Genomic DNA, 25,656 nt, shown 5'->3' on the forward strand with positions numbered 1-25,656 from the left:
TTTGCCCTATTGCCTTGGTTAATTGTGTATTTAGTACATTGATTCGTTTTGAAATGTATGACTCTGGCGTAAAAGCAATCCAGAGGAACCTATTTATCATCGCGTATTCCCTCCTATTTTTAAAATCAATTTGTAACGCTTTTTCTGAAAGACCCGGTACATCATACAAGTCTGTTTGGTCGTCGTGGTTGACGTTTGCAGATTTCTGCAATTACTACCAGACATACAACGTTAGTACGATTGGCACCCCCGTCTGCGTCTTCCATATGTAACAATTCATGCTAGTGTTAATACGTCTACAATGACCTACTACTACGGAGCTCTACGTGTTTTTCTTAGTTGAAGTTTGTCGCTATCTCTGTGAAGTTAATGTACACACAATACCTGCCTTACTTCATACAATCGTTCGTTATCTTTACCAAGGATACGCAATCGTTGGAGGAGCCTGTACAAGTAAAGGTATTTTGGTTCAAGACAAACCAAAGACCTACGAGGGAGTATTAACCACTGTACACGAACTGCTTCACTCGTGAGTAATAATGACTCGTGAGATTCACTCGTGAGATTATTATGCAGTCCATCGCTTCGAGCCTTCACTGTAAAAATGTTTGCACCCTTAACCGCTTTAGGCACAGATTTTTTCGGTCCATTTGAAATTTGTTTTCAGCACATTTATTGCATGTTAAAAATCATGAAAAGCAATGAGCTGTAGAACGACTTCAGTATTTTCAAGTATTTATTGAGTTCTCTTATGTTTCCAGAATGTAGACCGCACGCGAGAACTCTCCATAAGAACGTGATATATGAAAACAATCAACGATTTCATGTCTAGCATTCTTGAAGAGACCCAGTCAAGCCACATCAATAATATATCTTTTGTTGTAACACTGAAAATAAGGAATTAAAAAAATTACCCGCTGAATGACGGCGTGCTGCCACAGTAAGCGAACAAGCAGGCGTCTGCCCTCCAACTCCTTTAAATAAAGCACATTACAAATAATATTCCAACTTGCACCTTATGTCAAATGTGAGCTGTTTAAGGGCACATGCGAAACGTTGACATAACCATTATTTTCATCTCCACTCTTGCTTTTGATGCACTATTTTGAAGTGCAAAATTCAGCCCGCAGTGCCTAAATAGATTATGGATGCTTTCGGACTGTAATACGACTAACAGTCTGATGGCGACATTTGACCACTGGAAAAGACGCTGTTGAATTTAACACACGTAAGGAAATGTGCTTGCTCATGTCACACAATATATTGGCACCCTATGTATGCTGCTTAATCAAAGCTCAAAAGATTCAATCGTATAGAGAAGTTCTCGGAGGTGCATTGAAACATTGCTACTTTGCGTAGAAGTCATACACTCTATGATCTACGTCACACAGCATACATATTGGAGCTATTGTGCAGTAGTTATTACTTCTCATTCTTTGTACCTAGCATTCACTAATGTTTTAGTGACATTTAAGAGCAGCAGTCGAATCAACATGAAAAAAAAACGAAACGCAGATGAGTATAATTGCGATTCATATTCCGTGGTTGTGTTGAAGTAGTAAAGCAGCACGGAAAGCTTTGTGTTGCTATTAAAAAAATCAAACCCGCAAAGAATTAAATGTGTAAACTGAGAGCAATATATTTGTATTACGATTGTTATTTTTTATACGAACTAGGTTTTTTAGAGAACAAAAGTGATCTCTCAAGCTTTTTAATTTAATGTTAAATATAATATAAAATTCCATCTATTAAGAAATAAGTTAATTGCACTAGAAACCTGATCTTAGTCACCTTGAAAGGGAAAGGAATATATGGGAACACTCGCATAGCCGCTAATCGATTCTCATTGATGAAACTTAAGTGCCGCTCATATGGGGAGCTTATTTAAAAGTGAAACAACGGGCATTGATTTTATAACACACTCAACATCAATAGCCTAATTTTTATTTTTGTAGCACCCACATTTTGAGCAGTGCTATGAGTATACATGCATGCAGGCCAGATAGGTACAATGTAGGGTGTTGCCCTGTGCATGAACATTCCAAAATGCGAAGTACCAACAGTGATGACAATCGTTCACGTCTTTGACCATACAACGCATGGACCTTCTAGACAGCATTACTGAAAATCTACATCACACAAAAATGAAGAAGCACTTTGTTGAACGGAGTATTATGGTACAATTGTCTGAGGAAAAAAGATTTAATAGCTTTAGACGAGATTTTTACCTGCGGAACTCAAAGTTTTTGTTTAGGCCATGGATCGTTAACAGCAAAGTGCGCTTGGCGATGACGTCACCTCGTGTTGCCTAGAAACGCACGTCACGGCATCGCTCGACGACGTTACCACCCTCTCCCAGGTTACCCTCGCCACAGCGCGAAGCGCGGCCGCCGTATCCGGCGTTCGTCGGCGTGACCCGGCAGCAACACTACATTTGCTAGTAGGTACAGCGTTTGACCGCTGGCGCCACGCTGCGCTGCTCGCGCGTACCGCGTTTCTAGGTGGTTTCTTTCGCCGAGGGCGCTCAGCCGGCACCAAGATGCGACATGCTGCATTTCGCGGCGGCCTCGTCAGCCAGAATTGACCACATCCGCGTCTCGTCGAGCAAGATGGGCTGGTGGATAGCCGTGATTATGGAAGGCGCGATAACCGACTCCTCTATAGACCAACGTGTGCGCCGCGCCGCCTACACGCATGAGCATTTTATACCAAACTAGGAGTTTCAGGATGATACGGAACTGCGAACTCGCTGTACGTGCCAGCGCTGTACCAGTATCCATCAGCCCATATTGCTCGACGAGACGCAGATGCAGTCCATTCTGGATGATGAGGCCGGCGCGAAGTGCAGAATGTCGCATCTCGACCTCCGTGCAGCCGGGTCACGGCGACGAACGCCGGATACGTCGGCCCCGCCTCGCGGCGGACTATGAGTGCTGCGCTTTCGCTGGAATGGCGTGCCCGTGCCGAGCGTGCTCGCGCGTCAACGTCAGGCCCCATTCAGTCAGACCATAAAGTTGCCTTTAGAGGACTGCACGCCGACCTCCCGATACTCGGGGTCAGCTAAGTTTGGCTAAGAACCAGCCAAGCCTAACCAAGTTAAGCAAAGGAAAGCAAAGTTAAAGGAAAGCAAAGGAAAGCAAAGCCGCCAGCTTCGCTGTTGGCCGTCTTTGCACCACTTAGTGTGAAGCTGCCCCTAATTTTTTATGCCGTAAACACAAGCAAAATGTGGCGCCAAATATAAATTTGCAGAAATCGCGATGCTTTTAACGTATTATATGGTGGCAAAACGTAGGTTCATTAGGGGCCTTGGAGAATACTAATACAATCGTTTGAAACAGCAGCTTTGTTGGAAACCATATTCTGATGCAACTGCAGGTAACAGACGTCTGCTTCCTTTATTTTTTCATCATGAGCATTATGTTCACGTTTACATTAACGTACTGTGATGGCATTGACGAGTAATAATTATCGTAAGATTGGTCAAACTGAATGAGGCCTGACATACTTTGTTTACAAGTATACGTGCCAAAACAACAATCTCATTATGGGGCGCGCCATAGTAGGGGAATACGGTTTAAATTCGACCCCCTAGGTTTCTTAAACTTGCACACAAAATTCGGTCCCATCAACCCCATCAATATAAGTTGCCGCTGCGCCCAGAATTGAATTATCACCTCTAGGTGAGGAGCGCAACGCCATTGACACTAACTCAAGGTAGCGGGTGTCCTTGAGAAATAATATAAGGTAATTAATTAAAAAAAGCAATATCAGCTGGCATATTCTCCTTGAATATTATATACCATGAACGCTCTTAAGGAAACGGAATGTTGCGTTTCTTTAAGGTATTTTGTTGTTTAGCATTCTCGAAGAATTTGCATCGATTGCTTGTAATTTGAAAATATATATGTCGTAGGTTACGTAAACATTACATTCATATCAATGGCTCGTAGCCCATATCAGTATAAAGCGTTTTTCATCGTAGAAAACGGAGCGGACATATGCCTTGTGGCAATTTGTCTGCGAATAAGGATTTCCATGTGCATGTTTTACTCTTTTTGTTAGTCTATTCTGTCGCATGTTTTTCAGTGTCTTGTTATTCACAAATATATATACTTAGTCAAAATTTCATTAAATTAGGACGTTTTAGTGCCAAAATCACGATCTAATTATGAGACACGCCGTAGTGGGGGACTGCGGAATAATTTCGACCACCTTTAGTTCTTTCACGTGCACCTAAATCTAAGTACACGGGTGTTTTCGCATTTCGCCCCCATCCAAATGCAGCCGCCGTAGCCGGGATTTGATCCCGCGATCTCTTGCTTAGCAGAATTCATAGTTTTTATTGGGAACATCTCGTGTTATCGTACAACTGAAACTGTTAAATTTCATTGAATATGTGTGATTGTTTTTGTAGAGTGAATGTAATGCTATATATTTGAACTTTTTTTCTTTCCGCAACGCCCTGGTGGAAAAGTGATTATCTTCTGCAGGTTGGGATGTGTTCACGATGGTGAAAGGGCGCCTTCAAAGCTTCAAAGCAGCCCTGGTGCTGAGTCGTGTTCCAGCGAAGGAGCCTACATTATGGCTCCAGACATTACTTCACACCGAGAGCTAAGCATTTCATCATGTACCCACGCACAAGTTCTGGCTTTCCTAAGGTAACCGTTCATAATTAATCAGCGACATACTGCGTGAGAAAATCAGAATTGACAGAATACAACTACATTAGTTGTAAGTATGGCAGCCATTCACAAAAGTGACAAGCAAACAATTTTCCATGACCGGAACAGATGCAGATATTTTGGCATAGTTTACTTGGGGCCATACAACGGTTTAAACATACATTGTAGTTGCTTTAACTGGCGCATATGCATGGTTGGCAAGACATATCTAGAAATAGAGTTTCGTAGGTGTATGTATGTATATATATATATATATATATATATATATATATATATATATATGGGGTGGTCAGCGAACACTATCAAAAATTCCTAAAGGTTGCCTGTGGCAGATAGCACAATTCTAGTTCATGAGCTGGTCTTCTCGAAGAGGCGGACTTTACCCAACAACAAATTGAAATGTATAATGGAGTAATTACCAAAAAATTAATAATTAGGTTTTTAACTAATTACCTGATGGCTCATATTGCTGCCTTTTTTTTCATAGACAGGCAGGAGCCTGGAGAGAGCCGGCAGCACAGGCGGCCGAGGCCGGTAGGTCTGCCTGCATGCGCCGTAGTCAGAAAGCAGGCACACAGTCTTGCGTGGCAGCCGCCTATCTCTCCCCCGCCAACGGGCCGCCGCGCCGCGCCCTCTTTACCTTCCTTCCATTTATCAGCGGCGCTGTCAATAGACGCATGCGGAGCAGCCGGAGGGGCGAAGGAAGAAAGCGGAGGAACGGAAACAAGGAGCACCACTGGTCTAGCCTCGCTAGTCTCCCAGCAGGACTCAACTCTAGTCGCGCACAGTTTCCAGCAGGCTAGTCGCGCTAGCCTCGCAGCCGGGCCCAAATCTACTCAGGAGGGAATGCGGCATAAAAGGTCGACTGGCGCAGGAGAAGAGATATAGCGGGGCCTCAGTCCGCTGGGAGGGAGGAGAAGCCATGCGCTCAAAAAGACGACGACGCACGAACCAATGCTGATGATGATAGTTTCTTTCTACACGCGGACATGATCGTGGGGAGCGTAGACGCTAATAGCTACGCTGAAAGAACAACTTGCCGCAGGTGCGGAACGATCCCACGTCTTCGCATTACGAGTGCGATGCTCTTACCAACCGAGCTACCGCGGCGCCCCTTTCCCATCCACTTTCTGGGGTACTTATGTTTTACTACTAGAACTCATCCTGCGAGTGTTATCCAGCGCCACCACTCACAAACCTTGGCGCCGGATGTAGAACATCCTTTCTGCCACAGGCGTCACAGATACGTGATGTTCTTGGGTGAAGGTAACTGGTCAACAATCCCACACATCCTACCTGAATGCGTCAATGTTGCCTGATTCAAGACCCTCGTTAGGTAATGAACGAGAATAAAGGGAACGGAGAGGCCCAATTTTACAGCGAAGCTGTTTTAAGTGGAGTGGTCGTCGTCTGTCTGTCCCCCGGTGTCACACAGATCACGTGACCAGGAGAGGATGAGAGCTGCGCCGGGGGAGGGCAGGTTACCTGACCAGTAGAGGAGAAGAGGCGCGCTGGGGGAGGAGGCGACAAATTTGAAGCCGTGCTGGGCGCGAGGCGGCGAGGCGATGGGTTTAAGAAAAGGTGTTTCCAAGGTCGATCCAAATAGGTCGCGAAGCTTCGGACAAAAAGGGGTTCAGAACGAATTGTCACCGTCATCAGCAAGGGTGGTTATGGGAGCAGCGATTGAAGCGCGGCTATGTTTAGAGGGAATAAACACTGGGAAAGAAAACAAGCTTTTTTTTAATTAAAGCAAGAGAGTTAGATTCATTCAACAAAAATAAAATTCCTAACCAATTTTATATACGCATGGTGAGAAAAGAAGAGATAACTCCGTTTTACTTGATCGTTATCAATAAATACTTCTCAGCGCTCACTGTAAGAGCGCCCATCGAAATCGGCGGGCGTTCACGGCGCTATCACTTGCAATGCAATGCAGCTCTTAGAGGCGCGTTCGTAAAGTTCACTTGTTACAATACGCCCCCCCCCCCCTCCTCTCACATGTTGTGTTGTTTTGCTTGTCGACGTTTGTCTGCGTTAGGTGACACGGGTAGTTTCATTGTCCCTTAACCTGTGCAGTCAAAAGCAGTTAGTTGCGACCACCCGATGCTAGTTTACTTTAGTTGTTTTCGTGCGACAGCGCTGGGCGACGGGCTTGGCATCCGACGAAAGGACGAGCACTCTACGCCCAAAGCGTTCGTCGGCCTCCAAAGAAAGTATTTTCTCTCCAGCGATGCGATTTCGACACCCGTACGGCTGACCTTTTCGTGCATCACTTTCCGCGCTGAAAGCTCGGAACGCCCATCAAGTAAAATGGTGAAACAGCTCTAATGGCAGGCCTCCGAAAACAAATTTCGCGCCTTTGAGTAAAGAATGACGTCACTTCTGTTTTTAACGGATATGACGTCACATTATTTTTCTTCCGCCGGAAGTCCCTCCTCACACAGACGTCGCTAAGCCCCATGAACGGCCGATGTTCCGCCAGGTTTTGAACGTATGGGCTTCTATGGAAGCTTCGGTACCAGGTATATTTACTCTTACTGTTCCTGTGAAAAAAACCCTTCCTGCACAAAATTAAGAATTGCTCGTCCGGCGGCAGCTTTGCCCCACGGACCTCCGGGTTGTGAGAGCCCCACGCTAACCGATTCAGCCCCTTTTTCGTTTGCTTACATGGTAGGTATTGCATCGTGTATATGCGAGAAAATACTATACGCGAGAAACGTGCAAGCCTTAGCCACCAAACCTCATATTCATGACCTAGAAAGGACCTAAAATCGCGTTGAGCACACTATGCACATAGAAAATATACAAATAGCTTTGAACCTAAAAAGGTGGCTATGCAGAAGCGCGTGATTAAAAAACAGCTTTCGGCAGGTGGGGAACTATCCCACGACTTTGCATTAAGCGCGCGATGTTCGTACCAATTGAGCTGGGTGTCACGCTGCGAATGCCCCAATACTGTTACAACTGATTGCGGCCGGCAATGTGTATGTACTCTCCTCCCTCAACCGACTGCTTGGCACGAAACAATGTCGTACCACGGCATACCATCCCTGTGCCAACGGCCTGGTTGAGCGGGTCTATCGCCAGTTCAAGACAGCCCTCACTGGGCGCCTGGATTGAGAGCACTCGGTCGACCACCTTCCTATGGTACTCCTTGTCCTACGTGCCGTCCTTTGTCTCCACCTTGGCTATTCAGCGGCCGAGTTCGTCTACGGTGCACCCCTGCGGCTGCCTGCTACTGCAGTACCTCAAATACGTACAGGACTGCATTGAGCAAGTGCGCCCCGTGCCATCTCGATCTTCTGATCACAGCATCTTTGTGCATCCGGACCGTGCGTCGACGGACGAGGCGCTGTAAAGGCACCTCTTACACCCTCATTAGATAGGCCGTACCATGTCCTCCACAAGGCGACGAAGTCCGCCATCATCCTATTAAATTGTCATGAAGAGGCCGTCTCGTTAGACCACCTCAAACCGGCCTACTTCGAGGCGCCTCCAGCGGCGCTCCCCGCGGATGTCGCCGACACAATAACAGATTTGCGTGTCATAAAGATAGCTCCATCTCTGCCCCGTCGTCGGGTAGATTTCGCCGTCCGGTCTGGGCGGTTGGCCCTGTAGCGCCCACCGACGCTGCAACGCAGGGAAACTAAGGTCGGCGCTCTCAGCTACCGGCTGCCAAAGACGACGAAAATAAATATGGGCATCTCGTGCTCGATGCACAAGCATGGCGCGAACAGGTTTGCTCTAGAAGCATGCTACGCTGGTCTCCTTCTTCTGGCGCTGGGCTGATACCCCTCGGTTCCCGACAACTACTATCTTTATGCTGTTTTCACTGGAAGTGCTGACGGACCAAGAAGAGAAGACGTTAGAAGCGCCAGCGAGCACGAGAGTAGTAAACGGGGACTCTCGCCGGTTAGCACGGCCTTCGCGGCCCAAATCACTCCCATTAAAAGCCCTTCTCAATTATATCGACGGAATCGAGTTATTCTGTGGCTGCTGTATCCCATTATTTCACACTTACTTCGTATAGCTGTCTACTAATGTGTTATCGCCATCAATGTTTTACCTTTCGGGTGAAACTGCAACTTTTTTATGTGCGAGCGATGCGGCAAGACAGCACAGCATCCAGCAGCAATGGTCAATAAGGTTCATGATGGATTGCAGGGAAAGCATCGCTTTAAAAAGTAAGAAGAAAGGAACGAGAGGGCAGAAGGTGGGAGAGACACTTTGGCAAGGACCATTCGAAGAAGCCTGCTTGGTTGCGGAGGGGTGGATTCGACAGGTGCCAGGACTAGGACTTCGAGATATCTCCACCAGGACGCAACATGTAGTTTCGCGAGGACCTTAGGTGACTCCCGCAGTTGTGAGAACAGGTGTGGATGGTAAAGGACAATTGTGAGACTGAAGGGCCGCGCAAGCTTCATGCTCAATGAAGAATATAACAATGACGATGTGTCACGTGAGTTTGGCTCGAGCACACTGGCCGTCGCTATAAAATCAATTGAAAGCAAATATCCAATCAAAGAAGAGCATGCGTTACTAGGAAAAAGAAAAAAAAGAACAAGAATAGAGTAACGAGAAGGCAGGAGCTAGAAGGGACACGTCGGCAGAGGCCATGCGAAGAAGGCTACTTTGATGTGGAGGCACAGCCTTGGCGGGCGCCTGGACTTGAGCTTCCAGAGGCCTCTTCGTGGACGCAACATATTTTCTTTACGGCCTGTGGCGTCTCTCGCGGATGTGAGAATACATGGCGACATTTCGACGACCATAGAGCTGCAGCACTTGGCCACCTTTGACCACTTACGAGCGTAGCTTTCCTGCCTCCGCTGTTCAGGAGCAACTCACCAGTAGGAACCTGCACCCGGTGAGCTATTTCTTCCCAGCATTAGCTGACCACAGCCTGGACACCCTTGCAAGAAATATGCATTTGTTTCCACATCGTGCGTCTCGCAAGTTTTGGGTAAACCCGTGCAGTTTAAAGCGAACACTGTCTTGAGTGCCCACAAATTTTGTCAGTACACCTTAAGCGAACTGACCTTGAGGTATCATGTTGGTGTAATGATACCATAGGGCACTCTTAGGTACCGTGGCTAAACCTAGATTGGTAAGAAGAAACGATACACAGTGTAGGTGCGTCTATACTGTGTTATCGTATTAAAAACATTTGAATTAGTGAAAACAAGCAAAAAATATCAGAACTTTTCAAATACGTATTTTGAAACTTGTCTGTCGCGGTGCGGCCACCGACCACAGCGAAACGGCGAGAATGCGGCCAATGTAGCTCTCGCTACGAAAATTCCGCAGAATAGATGTGAACGCGCATTTTCCTCGTAATGCATTTCTATATATCTTTGTCGGTATGCTATACATGACAAAAATTTCTGTTTACTTCATGTAGCGGTAACTAAGAGAAAAATGCAGTTACTTGAATTATTTTTCTTTCACCACTATATAAAGCATTTATCTCACACCACTACTAATCAAACACAGTGTTTCTCAGAGAGCCTGAAATACGACTTTATGCATAATGTTAAAAATCAGCCTAAAATTAGGCAGCACCTGAGAAAGTTGACGGCATTGGAAAACAGGACTTTGTCTTGACGACAGTGTCTGCATAATCGGTATAACAGAACTTCTATTCAGCCCAGAGAAGCGCTTAATATTCCTGCACGTTAGTTCAGTTGCGTTTTATCTGAATCGGAATCGTTTTATCTGAATCGGAAGAGTGAGTAGATAAAAGAGTTTATCGCCTATTGTACAAGGACATTTACATGGACGTCGGCGCGAAAAAGGTGCATCATGTGGGACCAACGTCGCCGTTTTGTAAGATGTCCCAAAGCCATCGCATATTCCTGGGAGTCACGGAAAGTTCTAACCAGTAGGACTGAAGAATCATCTCGCTGTGGGGAATACATCGGCATATCTGTGCTTGTGTCTGGCAACCTCAACCAAAATCTGCTGAAAAGTGCGACAGACGTATCACAATCGATTCGTTTTGCGGTCTTAGAGTTTCCTACTGCAATTACTAGAGGCCACTCTGACGCGCGATTGTTCAATTGTCATGAGAATGATGTTGAATGCATGTATTTTTCTAATTGTCGTGTGGCTGAAGACGCCCTTTTGGCTGTTTCGTTGCAATGCACTGGCATTCATTCGCCTAACTTTTAAACGCAATATTTACTTCCATAAACAGCAAGGAAAATAATGAAGCATACATACATACTGACTGGAAACTGTAGTAACTGTAACACAATATGTTGCTGTAAATGAGCAAATTGCAAAGGTACTTACAATGCCATAAAAAGCCAGAAGGATGGCGCTTCAGTCAGCTCAGTGTACTACCAATGCTTCTCATGCTGAATCAACCGCCATAATGAAGCTCCCTTACACCGTAGCGCCAGATTTCTATCTGGTAATTTTTGTAGAAAACACAGTTATTGCAGTCGCGGCTGCCGCAGCCGATCGCAGCAGCTTCGTCGCGTTTAGAATGTGAATTCCATCTGCGGGCAATGTGACGGGGAAATTAAGTGACAATGCCACTGTTTTTGTTTTTATTGCGATATCATTTATATGGACACTCCAAGAGCATTTCAACCGTTGGCGTCACCGTCGTCGTCGCCACCATCCTCCTCGCCGTCGCCGTTTCGTATAAAGACCAATGGCGATATAATCGTCGCTGCACTCCGTACGTTGTTTGTGCGAGTGAAAGCGTATGATGGTGAGCCGGCAATCGCGGCTCAATATAGCGCACGCGAGGGAGGAAGGCAGCCCAGAAGCGCACGAGGCACAGGGGCGAGGTGACGATGAGCGCGGCCGCGCGGGCGCCGTATCTTGAAAGCGATCTGCGGTGCGCGCGAAGTGCTCGCCCGCGTGAGCCCCATCTTGAAAGCGATCGGCGATGGGGACAAAGTGCATGCGCCGAGTGCCGGTAGCTTCGTATTCGCAATGCTTTGTTGTTTCGATGTTTTGTTCGCGTTCAAGCGAGACGAGAGGCAGCGCGTATGTCAATTTGACTGCTGCTGCTGGCGCGCTTTCTCGCTCCGGCGTTTTCACCGCGAGTTTCCGTGGTCATCGAGCGAGATGTGTTCCTGTTTACCTGTGAGCGCGTGACACCGTACTTGTCTATTTAGTTAGTAAGCGAATGTTTACAACTTCATACGGCCAATGAAACTACAATGCTTGCTTCGTATAGGTGTCTACTAATTTGCAATCGCAATCGATGCTTCGCCTTTTCGGAGAAACTGCGCCTTTTTTTCTACTGCTGCAAAAATTTTCGTGCCTTTGGGCAAAGATGAGGGTGTTGGTGCTGTCATCTATAGAACGGATGTATCATGGCGCAGAAGTCACTGCGTTGGTCTGGTATCTGACCTGTTTTCCCCGTCCACTCCAACGTGTGAGCCTGAAAGAATTACGGTGCACATTCCGCGCCGACTGATGTCACGCTGTTCCTTTAACATATCCAGGGGTGTTTTTCCTCGTATTAATGCCCTTCAAAGAACGCGACTAAATTTACCTCCATTTTGTCTATACCAGTGCAGCGATTACATATTTGTATTTCTTGCATCAGAACGGAGAAAGGCTGCTTTGCGTGGTCAAAATCCTCCTGAATCCGGCACCACCGAGTGTGTTCTGTTACATGAACATTTTTGTTGAAGAGTGTCTTTCTGGGCACTGCAGATGTGTCTTGCTTCAACCTTTCGACTCACTGTTGCGTAGTCGGTAGATTTCAAGACAATGAGATGCGACAATGTATACTAACCTGATATTGTGGGTGAGCCGGTATTATTGCGTGTTTATGTATGCAAACGTTCCTCACTTGTTTTCGGCGATACGTCACGACCCATTGTCCGGCAATTCTTGCAGCATAGACTTTATTGTATTGTACCTCATTTAGTTGATATTTTTTTTCACGGGACATACTCTCCAACTTTAACGAAGTCACAAAGAATTATCAACTTGCTCGCAGAGCATTTCCGTTGCCCCACCGTAACCTATCACGGCCTCAATCGGTTACGCTTAGGTTATTACACGCGCACTCGTATACCAGCCTTTCGATCTATAGTCGTTTCGCGGAGCTCTCCCCTTCGTGTCCCGACTGCTGCGGATACAGCGATGCTAACCATATGCTCTGGGAGTGCCCCTCTTTACAGCATCACACGGATCAAGGGATCTCGCAAGACACATTTTATTTGCTGATCAAGAGTCATGACTGGTTCCATCAACTCAAGGCAGTCCAGAAGGCCCAGGATGCGGCGGTGAGGCTTGGCCTTCCCGTCCCGACGTGGGAGCGGCCCGCGGTCCTCCCTCTATGAAAACAGGGGGGGGACTACTTCAGGACTACAATCACGTTTACTACCTACCTACCTACCTACCTACCTACCTACGCCCGTGTTTTAGGCGGTGCATGAATATTACTTTGCGGTTACTATCTTACAAGTTTGGTTTTCCACCCTATACATTTACCTATTCTCGCGGGCCCTATACACGGATTTATATTGGTAGCTAATTCGTGCCTTTTCTAGCACTCTACCTTTCTAGCTTTGAGGTCACGATTTACAGAATAGCCTTCGCAAATTGCATATTTAACGCTACTTTCCATAAATTTTTAAACTGCGTGTTGAAATAGTGCTTACAAAGAAAATTCAATTTTGTTTCTTCAGCTAACTGCTTCTTTGTTCTGTATATTTACGTGGTGTGCGTGAAATAACTGTTTTTTTATTGGCAGTTAAGACGCCATCCTATTTGAGGACATAATTAAGTTAATATGAAGACGTCAATAATAATCTTATGTGTGTTACCTGTTGCCGACTTTTCTTGACGTACAGTTGGTTTCACACTAAAGGGAAAACTCGGAGCGCCTTGCAAGGCGCTACGAGTTTTCCCTTAAGTGTGAAACAGACTTTACCTATCCATAGGTTCTTTTTTCCGAGAATGCTCAATTTGTTACTTTCTGTGCTGAGCCGCAGTGCAAGATTCATAATTTCTTGAAAAAGTGTATTTCGCTTGAGTGGCTGCCCACGTATAACATGTTTATGATAACTTTTACTTCAGAGTGTAATGGTAGCCTATCATCTTGAATTGTTTGTCCCTCGCAGTGAAAATAGAATATTTTGAGGAACTGTATTCTCGTATGGAAAGCGTCAGACAGACAGACAAAGAACTTTATTTGTGATCCTGAGGAAACCGCTTTAGGGTACCTCCCTTTTCAGGGAGTCCCCGTAGCCGTCGCGGGCAGCACCCACGTCGGGGTCGGAAGATCGTGGTCCTCCGCCTTGTCACAGGCCCTCTGGACAGCCCGTAGTTGCTCTGAGAGGACGCCGCTTTTAAGGGCTGCCTCCCAGTCCGTTAGAGTGGTAAGCGATGAGCTGCTTAACGCAGGGCATTGCCAGAGCATATGAGATAAAGAGCAGTACGCCTCCCCACAGTCGGGACAGTGGGGATCTACATTAGGCGCGAAGTCACTGAATCTCGGAGCGCCTTGCAAGGCGCTCCGAGTTTTCCCTTTAGTGTGAAACCGACTGTACGTCAAGAAAAGTCGGCAACAGGTAACACACATAAGATTATTATTGACGTCTTCATATTGAATTAATTATGTCCTCAAATAGGATGGCGTCTTAACTGCCAATAAAAAATGTCAGTTATTTCACGCACACCACGTAAATATACAGAACAAAATGTACAGATCAATATTTATCAGTAAGTATATTTGCTGTGTACGAATCAGCGAGCATACGCAATAAATATTCCTAAAGTTATTTCATGTTAAAATTCGCTTAGTGTTTGCGCTCTTGCAACACAGGAAGGCGAAAGACGAGTTGCACATCCGCAAAGCGTCATGTTCATTTTCTGACGTTCGCTCGTAATTATGAAATGAGACGTACGTACACAATGTTGCACTGTTAGCATTTCATTCATTTTGGTTTGTCTTGTTTTTTGCCGCCGTATATTTCTCGAGTACCCTTTACGTACACGCCGTGGTAGCTTAATGGCTTTAGTAGGTTGGCTCGAGGACGCGGGTTCGATCACCGGCCACGGCGGCTTGCATTTCGATGGAGGCGAAATGCATAAAACACCCATGTACATAGATATAGGTGCACGTTAAAGAACCCCAGGCGGTCGAAATTACCGGAGCGCTCAAAACGGCGTCTCTCATAGCCATATTAATTGTGAGGTTTGGATGTAAAACCCCAGAAATTATCATTACTATTATTACCCTTTACCTGTGCTCTCAGTTCTTCATGATATATGGGTAAGTTCGACACGTTGAGATCGAGATTAGCATTCAACACGTTCTTATCGTCACACCCACACCACGAGAGGGATTTCTGGACGAAAAATGCGGGTTTGCACCACACGTCATACTGTTGTCGTTAATCGCGACATGAATGCAAGTATGTCAAGTTACTAATGCCATGACCCTCAGTCATCTTAGTCACACATTTGTGCCTTTCCACGCTATACTTTGTGATATATACCAAGTGAACGAGACGTGAGAGTTACGCGGTTAGTATTTATTTTTGGTATACCGCGACCCCGCCGACGGACACATTCCGCTTCCCAAGAGCCAGTTATGGATTTCGCCTTAATACAGAAACACCAGAATGCGGGAGGCAGTCTTGTAAAACAAATCGAATGCACGAAATAAAAGAAAGGAAACGATAGGGTGTAAAAGCGTTAGCATGAGCTAGCCATATCTGCCCGTTCTCCTGGTTATCATCGCGATCTCCACCTCATTTTCTTATGCAGCACGTTCCCGTTGCTCATTCGACGCATAACTAAATGAAGTAAGCGCGCGGAATGCGCTACTCAAACAGCCGCGTAAGCGCGGACCAAGCGAGCTAGAAGGAAATATACAAAATACCCGTATTCAGAGCCGGAAAACGCGTTCTCTGTGCGGTGAGTCACTGCGGTATTACGTTGCGGTGGCGTGGTACTTAGTATATCCCAAATTATGGCGATGTTGGCTAATACAACCAAAATATCAGGCTCGCCCGGCGCCTTGGCGCGGCTTCCGCAGCGGAGAAAGCCCACGGGTCCGGTACAGCAGCGCCGCGGCGCGGGAATTCACACAAAAAGGTCCTCGCTCCTCCCATGTATTCGCGCGGCGCTTTGGACACCCTCCCATATTCTAGGTCACTCTACCCGGGAGGTAGAGCGCTGCTGATGATGATGATTGATGATGATTTATTGGCATCCCCTTTGAAACGGGGCGGCGCAAATAGTCACCTAGCCTGCTTGATTTAATCAGGTATACTATACATGTTCTTTATCTAGCATTTTTGTATACCTCTCATTATTTTTATTTTTCAAAAATTTACCTTGTACCGCTGCCTATGATTTTAAGAGATCAGGTCGTATCCATCTTTTCCCGGCTTTTTAACACGAAAGTGTTTTATGCCGGGGTCCACCAAGACTTCACTGACGTATTTCCGTCACGGATGTGACGTTCTTACAATGTACACGAACATAATACAAAGAAAGAAACCAGAAGAAAAAGTTCCACAAACATGCAAAATTTGGGAATCGAACCCACGACCTCTCGGTCCGCGACGATAGATCGCCGAGCGTTTAACCCATTGCGCCACAAACGCATTTGCAGAGAGCTACACAGACGCGCCTTATATATCTAACACTCCTCCGTGTACCCGCGCTCTTGCTCGGGGCGGTGTCGCCGCCTACGAGCAGAAAAGAGAAGTACTGCATTATGACACTAACGCGCACCGACAGTGAACGCTTCGGTGGTCTCAGCACTACGACGCCTCGATGCCAGCATTCGAAGGGACGCTGGCATCAAGAAGCACTACCAACGCCACCTAGGTGGCGTTCACCGTACTCAGCACAGCGGAGCGTGGCCTCCGCAATTAGCTCTGAAAATGTTTCTGAAGTTGATCGCGGAGGCTGCAATTACGACGCGCTGTACGCGCTGATTTGACTCGGTGACGATTCAGTTACGTGCTTTGTCTTGCGCGTTGTATTAGTGTGTCAGTTACGTGCTTCGTCTTTCGCGTTGTGCTAGCGTGTGCAGCGTAGTGCAGCTTCCATATGCACGACGGTTGCTCATGGTCATCGACGTTGGTAGTCGTGATGGAGGAGACGTGCCACCAGGCGTCAGCGTGGGTGCATCAACGCCTAAGGGCGCTTTAGCCACAAAACACCAATAGACATTATATATCAATGTGCAATAAACATTACACTACTTCTGTGAAGACACGTTTCACTTTCGTGTTCTATACCGATTCCTATATAAGAGGGATCAACCACATTTTTTTCCACCAGTACTCTAATCGTCTCTTGCTGATCTCTACGGTTGATCTGTTTATGTTTCCTTCCACTTTAAACCCAAACGCTTCTGGGAGTTGCACGTTACCTACGGTTCTCGCTGGGTGGATCCCGTCGGATTCCATTAGGATGTGCTGAGTGGTCTCTGGAGCTTTACTGCAGCATACACATGTCTCATCTAGTTCCGAATATTTGTTCCGATATGTTTTCGTCCTTAGGCAACCGGCTCGAGCCTCAAATAGCAAGGCACTGCCCTTTGTGTTATCGTACAGATTTTCCCTTCTAATTTCTTTCTTCTCATTCTTGTACATCTCCATTGTCCTTTTCGTTTCCATTCTTTGCATCCAATTCACGGTCTCTATTTCTCTCACTTTCTTTCTGATGACCCCTGGTTGTCTATTTACAGTTTCGATTATCCTGTACTTGGTTGCCAACTTCCTTGACCTCTTCCTCCATTCTGTGTCAACGGTTTTCATGTAGAGATACTTGTGCACTTTAGCCGCCCATTTATTTTAATCCATGTTCCTGAGCCTTTCTTCAAAAGTAATTTTGCTTTGTGCTTCTCTGACTTCAAAAGAGGCCCAACCCAATGTCACCATGCACTGCCTCATTTGTCGTATTACCGTGTGCTCCCAAAGCCAACCGGCCTACTGATCTTTGTTTAACTTCCAAACCGCCAATATATCCGATTTTAAGCATATAATGGCATTTGCGAATGTTAGCGCTGGCACCATTACTCCTTTCCAGATTCCACGCGCCACCTCATACTTATTGTGGCCCCACAGTGCTCTGTGTTTCATTATTGCTGCATTCCGCTTCCCCTTTATTTTCAGATTATCTTGGTGGTTGCTTGAGTAATTCTTTCCTTCGTTTATGTGTACGCCGAGGTACTTATATTGCTTCACTATGGGTATTACTTGCTGTTGAATTGACACCACGAAGTTACTAGTGTGTTCATTAAAGATCATAATCCATGATTTCTCTGTGCTAAACTTAAGGCCTAGATTTGTCGCTGCGTTCTCACAGATATTCGAAAGTATCTGTAAATCTTTTTTATTGTCCGCTAGTAGCACAATGTCGTCTGCGTACATCAGTCCAGGGACCTTCTGTTGCACCATTTGTCCATTACGCATGTAGGATAAATCAAAACCTAATTCGCTGTTTTCCAGTCGTCTTTTTATGCCCTTGACGTAAAGCGTGAACAACAATGGTGACAGAGGGCATCCTTGCTTCAATCCTTGGTGAATTCCCACCATTTCACTTCCTTTTCGGCCTTCCCATGCCACTTGTACTTGGTTGTCTTGATATATCTCCCTCAGCACCTCCACGAAATCGTCATCTATGCCTTCGTATTGAAGAATATCCCACAACAATTCCCTGTCTACGTTGTCATAAGCTCCTTTAATATCTAGAAATGCTATCCATAAAGGTCTTTTCTGAGCTACTGAAATCTCTATGCGCTGAGTTAGTACAAACATATTGTCTTCTAAGCGTCTGCCTGGCCTGAACTCATTCTGTAGTTCCCCCAATACACCGTTTTCCTCCACCTACTTCCACAGTTCTAATTTTATAGCTTGCATTGCCATTCTATATATCACCAACGTTACTGCAACTGGCCTGTACGAGCTCGTCTTATCCTTATGTCGTTTGCCTTTGTAGATGAGATTCATCTTGCTTTCACGTCATCCAACGGGAATATTCTTTGTTCTAATCACTTGCTCTATGGCATTAGTCAGCAGTGCCTTGCTTTTTGGACCGAGGTTTTTGATTAGCTGTATTGGGATTTCATCGGGTCCTGCTGCCGTGTTGTTAGGGACATTTTCTGCTGCCTTTTTCCCATAAAAGCTTTCCATGCTAAATTTTGATCTCTCAGGCCTCTCTGTTGTTGCTGGATCTGTTGTCTGAACTACGCTTTTTCTCGTGCCGAAGTTATGCCTGATAACGTCTGTGATGTACCGCAGCGCATCATCGCCTTCATAGATGTTACCGTCTTCATCCCTTATAGCCGTTTGCGAGTTTCTAGTTGGAGCTCCGAGTGCTTTTATATGGTTCCAGGATCTTTTTGGGGCGCCTTTGTCTCTTTTGTGAATGTTATGCACCCAACGTTCACTTGCGCATTTAATTTTCTCTTGCACTAGATCACTCGCAACCCTTTTTATTTCTGGGTATGTATTCCATCTAAGGAGCACCTCTTCTTCTTGTAATCCCAACTTTTTGGCTTCTCGATGAACCCTAGATGCCTCTTTACGCTCTTCTATAGCTTGTTTAATTTCCTTGTTCCACCACTTACGTGGTTTCCTCTTTCCAATCCAACAATTGTTTTGCCGTGTCCGCCTTACGAGAGTGCCCTCTGGAGAGGCTGCGTTGTCTACCAGTTGGCCGGACGGAGCGCTCCCTCCAGGGGGCTCCCGCCGCGCTGGAGTCGCGTGGCCGGTTCTGCTTGGCCAGCTGTTGCTGCTGGGGCTTGTTCTTTGCGCGCTTGCGGCGCCGCCGGCGTCTTCATACGACGTATGGGACTTGAAAGCGCTGCTTACACGTTTTGACCGCCGTAAGATGCGCGCCCCCGCAGAGGGCGCACACCAGCGAACACTGGTGGTCATCGGGTGGTGAGGCTAGTCCGCAGCCTCGGCAATCCTTATTGGTGGGGTTGGGACAGACGTCCGCACGATGTCCCAAACCGCCACACGCGTAGCACACCTCGGTTTGGCGTTTGTAGAGCGTGCAACGCAGAAGGCTGACGCCGCACATGACATAGTGGTGTTCTTGATGCGTTTGATTTCCAGAGCCTTCGGGTTACGGTGGTTGACGATCATGCGCTGGAGTTGGGTCTCGCTTATGTCTGCGTCGACCCCTCGTATGATCCCTTTGCAGGTGTTGTCTGGGGCCGCGATGTATGCGGCCACCTTGTATAGTCCTTCGCTTATGCGGATTTGCTGGATCTCGCATAAGCGGAGGCGTTATTCTTCTCCGGGGTGGAGACGACGAGAACGTTTTGCGTGAAATTAGGGCAAACTATGTCGCCCTCGGTTTCTGTGGGGGCTAGTGCAGCCGCCATGGCCAAGGCGTGAGCCAGCCTGATTTGGCTTATTTTCTTGACGTTCAACCCGTCCCTTGGGCGGACAATAATTCTTATGTGCTCCCTCGGTAGTCTAGGGAGCCTCGACGAGGCTACGAGGCGTTGCAGCACGCCTTGCGGGGCAGCCGTGCGGCAGCCGCCCTTCGAGCTCACGTAGGATTTCTTGCTCGTTAAAACTGGTGTTTCTTGCCGAGCTTTCTTATTCTTGCCCAACGCCGTCCAGCCTGGGCTGTTGGCTTCTTCGGAGGAGATTTCCTCTCCTACAACCATTTCTACTTCGGGCATAATGCCCCTCTTCGTCGGGTTAGGCCTAAGCCTACCCGCGCCTAGCTTCGAAGCGGCGTGATCGACACAAAAATTCCAGAATTTCCGCACAAGGGCCACTCACCGAAGGAACTCCTCAGAAGAAACCCTGACGAATGACGTGCATGTCAGCGATTGGTGACACCAAAAACAGACCGAAAACATTAACGAAAGCGGGAGCCGATCTTTCCACGTCCGTACTAGTCGACGCCTTCTTCTTCCCTCATGGAAAGCGTATTCGATGGTGGCCCTTGACTGTGTGGTAAAGCGTATTACACTACGTATGGTAATAGTTTCCATATGTTAATTTATATAATTGTGTTCATTGTGCCTTTTAAAGTGAGCGTCAATAGTTAATCAGGTTATCGTAATTCTACTTCTGCCAATACACCAAAATAAATGCCATGAAATCCAAAAGAATGACTTAGAGATATGGCGAAATGCATAGAGCGCCAGGCGGTTGCACTAGAGGACCTGATGTCAGAATCCACCATTGTAAATGTTTTTTTAATGAATCGCCCATTTATGTTACTGGCCTTCACTTAATATGGAAGCCAGAGTATGAATCTTAATAAGTATTTACAAAGTGCAATCACAACGTAATAAAATAAATTCGTCAACCAGGAAATAAATTTATACTGGTCCTTGCCATGCTTTATTTCATTGTACTTTGAATCATGTTGCCTTTATTGACATGCTGCTTCACGCTTCTTGTAGAAGCACACAAGGAAGTTGCCTGCACAGCAAGATAAGACGCCACCGGCGGAAGATTCTTGAAAGTAAGATAAGATCTGCTCTACTGAACACTCGAACATTCTGTCAGGGATTCGTACAAGCTGGAGAGGACATCACAGTCGATCCTGTAAGTGGGTAATTATTTATAATAATTGTTTGACGTCTTTCAGCGATATATACTGCGTATTTCTCCAGTGGACGTTCGGCAGAGTTTAGGTGACCCCGTGTACGATTGGAAATACTTAGGTATACTTGGAAATCCCTGGTATATTTGGACAAATGAAAGTGTATTCAGCGGTTGTGATATCAGCGTAAAATTAAGTTTCGTCCCAATATCGGCAGTTGAGAGCGCGGAAGTCAGTTCAGGGATAAACAAAACGCATACCGGTAGACGGTCTTTAAGAAAAATATGGCATGTCTGCTCATCGAAGTGATAATATCCACTAACATTCTCAATAGTTGAGAAAATGAAGCTCTCGAGTAGGTTTTTCCTTTGCCTCCGTTTCAAGTCGATGAAGATGCTTAAAAATATTTATCACCGATGTACACATTGTACACATGTACACATTAAACTTATAGCACCATGGCAAAAAGTCATAATCAAAAAGCGTAAATCAGGAGCTACTGTGAAATATTTATGAACATGAAATTATTTACTTATGTTCTATTTGGAGTACAATCACCCCACGACATCATCGCCTCATTGGGAAAATAATACGACAAAATGGAGTGCATGTGAAATAGCTCCATTCATAAAACCATAATCGGTAGTGCGCAGTCTCGTGGACATTTCATTGAAACACATAGAGGCATGCTTTTTTTTTTCAAAGAACGCATCCAAAGCCAACCAAGACGTGCTACACTTGCTCTTGCCTAAAATTCCTGCCTTACAAAGCCACGGGGTCACATCCACAAGCATTTATTGTGGAACACCAAAAATGCGTACTCATCCTCTTTGTTTTGAACTTCGTGTCTTTGTTCCAGTTTGCGGTCAGTTACTGCAGTCGATGGCGACTCCGGCGATTGTTTTACCTTGTCAAGGTAATGGAATATTTAGGTTCCTGAGACCCCCCTGCGACGCGTCTGTGCGGCAAATTCAAGAAAGTGGCAAATAATCAAGAAAGCGCAAAAACGAAACCGAAGCCTGACCAAGCAGTCACGCAAACCTCTTCGTGTGACGTCACGAGTGTTCACTCAGCGGGGAAGGTGCGCAAGGCATGCCGGTGTGGCCCACATGTGCGAACGCAACCGGCGAAGAGCAGGCGCTCAGGTGATTCGTGACCGCGCCGTACCTTCGAGTCACAATGTCAGCTGCACCAGCTCTTCGGATCTGTCAAATAGTGACAGCCATGAATCTGACGAATTGAATAGCCACGAATCACCGTTCGCATTCGACCCGCCACCACGAAAGCCAGTGCCCATGCGCAACATATCGCACTGCAACATGAAGACCAAAAGTAGCCCTTACCACTGATTTTATACCTGCTGCTTGCTATTTTAGGTGTTTCACCCCTTCTCAAGGAATTGCGCTTCGCATGATCACTGTAAGATGTGCAGCACGACGTTCCACATTTGTATCCCACAAGAACGCCCCTGACAGTGCAAAGCACCAACCGGTGCATTTGTTTACATCGGCAGGTACAGCGACCACTCGTCGTTCGCTTGAGATATGATGCTAGCCGCTCATGGGTGATATCAAATAATGTCAGAACATATCAAAACACGCACATTTATGCATGTAAGTACCGTTACATTACTCTGGGTCACCCTGATATGAGCGACCACACACCACATAAGACCGTTGTAAGGGAGCGTTGTTATACTGCCTAGTCATTCTTCGTATTCTCTTCATGCACATAATTATTGTTCCGTAAAGTAGAAATGGATTAGAACATTGCGCGTATGATCGTTCATTTAGAGAACGCCTAGTTTTTTCGCGGAAACGCCGATGCCAGTATTGACACCGTTGGCAGCTGAACGAGGCGGTTGTTTACGCTGCTGTATCGAAGGGGCCTCCGCCCGTGGCCTATTTGGTATTCGAGGAAACAGTGCACATCGGAAGCTGAATAATGAGCCAGCATACCAATATGCAAAGTTATACCCATGTACGTAGTCACATTTATTTATGCATTCGAGAACGGCAACTTACAAATGTGGTTGCGCGTCGTGTCGTCGCTTCTAGCTTTTTGGGTATGCGCTGTACGAAGGGAGGAATGGGTTATTTATAACCCGTATGGTCAAATCTGAACTACAGAAGCAGCTTTCTCCATCCTAATTGCCTAATTAGCTTCAGGTCAGTCGCTCAGATCCGCCAGCAGGAGACGCACGAACTCGGCGACTGTGATATAGGCCTAACCTCGGATGTACATGATCGGCATCGGCTCGAACTGTGTGTGCGGATGGCGAGGGCTGAAGTACGTGCAGCCAACAACGCAACACCGCTTGCCCCCCCCCCCCCCCCCTCACTTGCCCGTTCACAGGGACCGCAATTTCTCGCGACAGCAACTTCTCCCACACTAGCTCACGGTCGTTGACTCAGCTCCACGCCCTTGTCGCATGATCCCGGCATGCTCTGCGTGGAACACTCCTGACGTGGCCTGTTACTGAGGAGGAGGTAAGTTAGGGTTTTCGAGGCAATTCATTAAATTCATTTGGTAAAAATTTTTGCAATTTTCAAGCCTGCTTTTTTGAGGCCATGACGGAAGTGTTCAGAACATACCCAGGGAATTTCATCGACATCCGTCGACATCGAAAAATCGCCGGGGACGCCCTGGCTCATCCTCTCTTGCTTCTGATGCTCATTTTAATGGTGTTCGTGTAACGAACTAAATAAATATTGTAATTTTTCTGCATGCTATCTGTGTGGCCTCGCAACAAAGTGTTTTTTTAACTACGACACTGATCTTATAGGCCATACAAACCTTGACTAGACAGGTATTCGTTAATGGTGCGGAAGAGGACATTTTTTCAATTAGCTTTTGTGTGTCCTTGTACGATCTTCTGAAAAAAGAGAACACACCTTCTTCTGCACTTGTGGTGGCTCAAACAGCAATATTTGCTTCAAATTTACTGTGGAATACTGTGGAACTTCTCTATCCTGAAATAACATTTGCTATGGCGCACAACACAAACGTTACTTTGTTGTATGATTACATTTAAATAAGATTGAGGTTTTGATATTTGAAAATAGCCATGCCGAACTTTTTTTACGAGTCGCCTGTGACAAATATCGCAAGCAGGGCTTCCCGAGGCTGATGGCGAGTTAGGTTAAGAAAAAGTCAGAAATGTTGTGACAGGGCCTAGTCGGTGAAACAAAGCTGGACGCACTGCTAAAAGGCATAGCCAGACATAGATTAGCACAAGCTTTCTTTCGGCCTCCCCTAGTTTGTTTCTCTGAAATGTCTTTTGAATTGAAAGCATTGGGCGCATGCTGTTGTGAAAATCACGTGTTGCCCTCTCTCTTTTCTAACCGGTAACCTATGCCTCGTTAAGTCTTTAAGACGTGTGAAAATTTGAATATCCGCTTGCCTTAAAAAAGGTTTTCCTTGAAATACTAGGAATTCACTTCAGGGCACATTTCGCCATTGTAAAATTTAAAGCTGTTTTTAATTGCTGTTTCACACATATGTCAAGACTAGCACAACCTTTGAGATATCTGGCGTTAATGTAAACTGCTATACACATTGGCTTTACACTTACCAGTTTTCTAAGGCCTGCTTCGAGCAGTTTTAAATAAGCCTAACTGTAGCGTGAAGGCATTTTGGAGCAGTATTTATCTAAGAATGAATGGAAAGTGGTGCTAAATTGAAGATTTATATTATAATTATCATCATTGCTGTCTCATCATTGCATAGAAAATAGTGCAATGAAGAAATTAAAAACATATCTATGAAAAATTTGTTAGCCACCACAAAATTACAAGCTGTCCCTCAAATAACGTTCGCCACTTCAGATAATTACTTAGTATGTAACATGCGACTAAAACATTCGAATCGAAAAAATAAAGAAAATGTATTTTCTTGTGTAAAACCATCACTCGGACGTGAAATGGGGTAACTTTTACACAAAGATTTCCTGCGGAATCGGTAGCTACTGATTTCACATTCTGCACTTTTGTGGCGCCTCACTTGCGACATCTGGAAGGCATGGATGGTGCTGTTGCTGTCGGACAATTTACTTACATACATTGGCAAAATCGCAAACAAGTCAGCTGTGTGAGCCCTAATTTTGTGACCGATGCTCAGAGCAATACTTAGCAAAGATTTTCGTCGGCGAATACAGGACGTGAACGTGGACGATTTGAAGAAATGTGTATTGGGTTGCACCTGGTCAGACAGAACTCACCAGCACTACGAATCTCGGTCTGCCGACGACTACACTCCTTGTGATTATGAAGGCACGAAGGTTACAAAGGTGAGAAAAGTGAAAAAATTTTTCTCGTCTCCGCGTGATTTACCGGAATATGAACGCTTACCATTTCTTGCCCTTCATTTGTAGCTAGTTTACACCAGGTTTTGGAAGAGAGCTACAAACAGGGCGAAAAAAAGTAATTGCTTTACAAAACAAGACACAAGCATGGGC

General features: G+C 46.0%; 1 long non-coding RNA gene across 1 annotated transcript; it reads left to right on the top strand.

Moving 5' to 3' along the window:
• Positions 1–421: 421 nt before the first annotated feature.
• Positions 422–21,190, top strand: LOC125940356 (uncharacterized). The gene is made up of 3 exons (XR_007463577.1): positions 422–529; positions 4,491–4,658; positions 21,058–21,190. It is a non-coding gene; the product is annotated as an uncharacterized LOC125940356 (long non-coding RNA).
• Positions 21,191–25,656: the final 4,466 nt, after the last annotated feature.

This window comes from Dermacentor silvarum, chromosome 9, assembly GCF_013339745.2.
Source record: "Dermacentor silvarum isolate Dsil-2018 chromosome 9, BIME_Dsil_1.4, whole genome shotgun sequence".
Lineage (NCBI taxonomy): Eukaryota > Metazoa > Arthropoda > Arachnida > Ixodida > Ixodidae > Dermacentor > Dermacentor silvarum.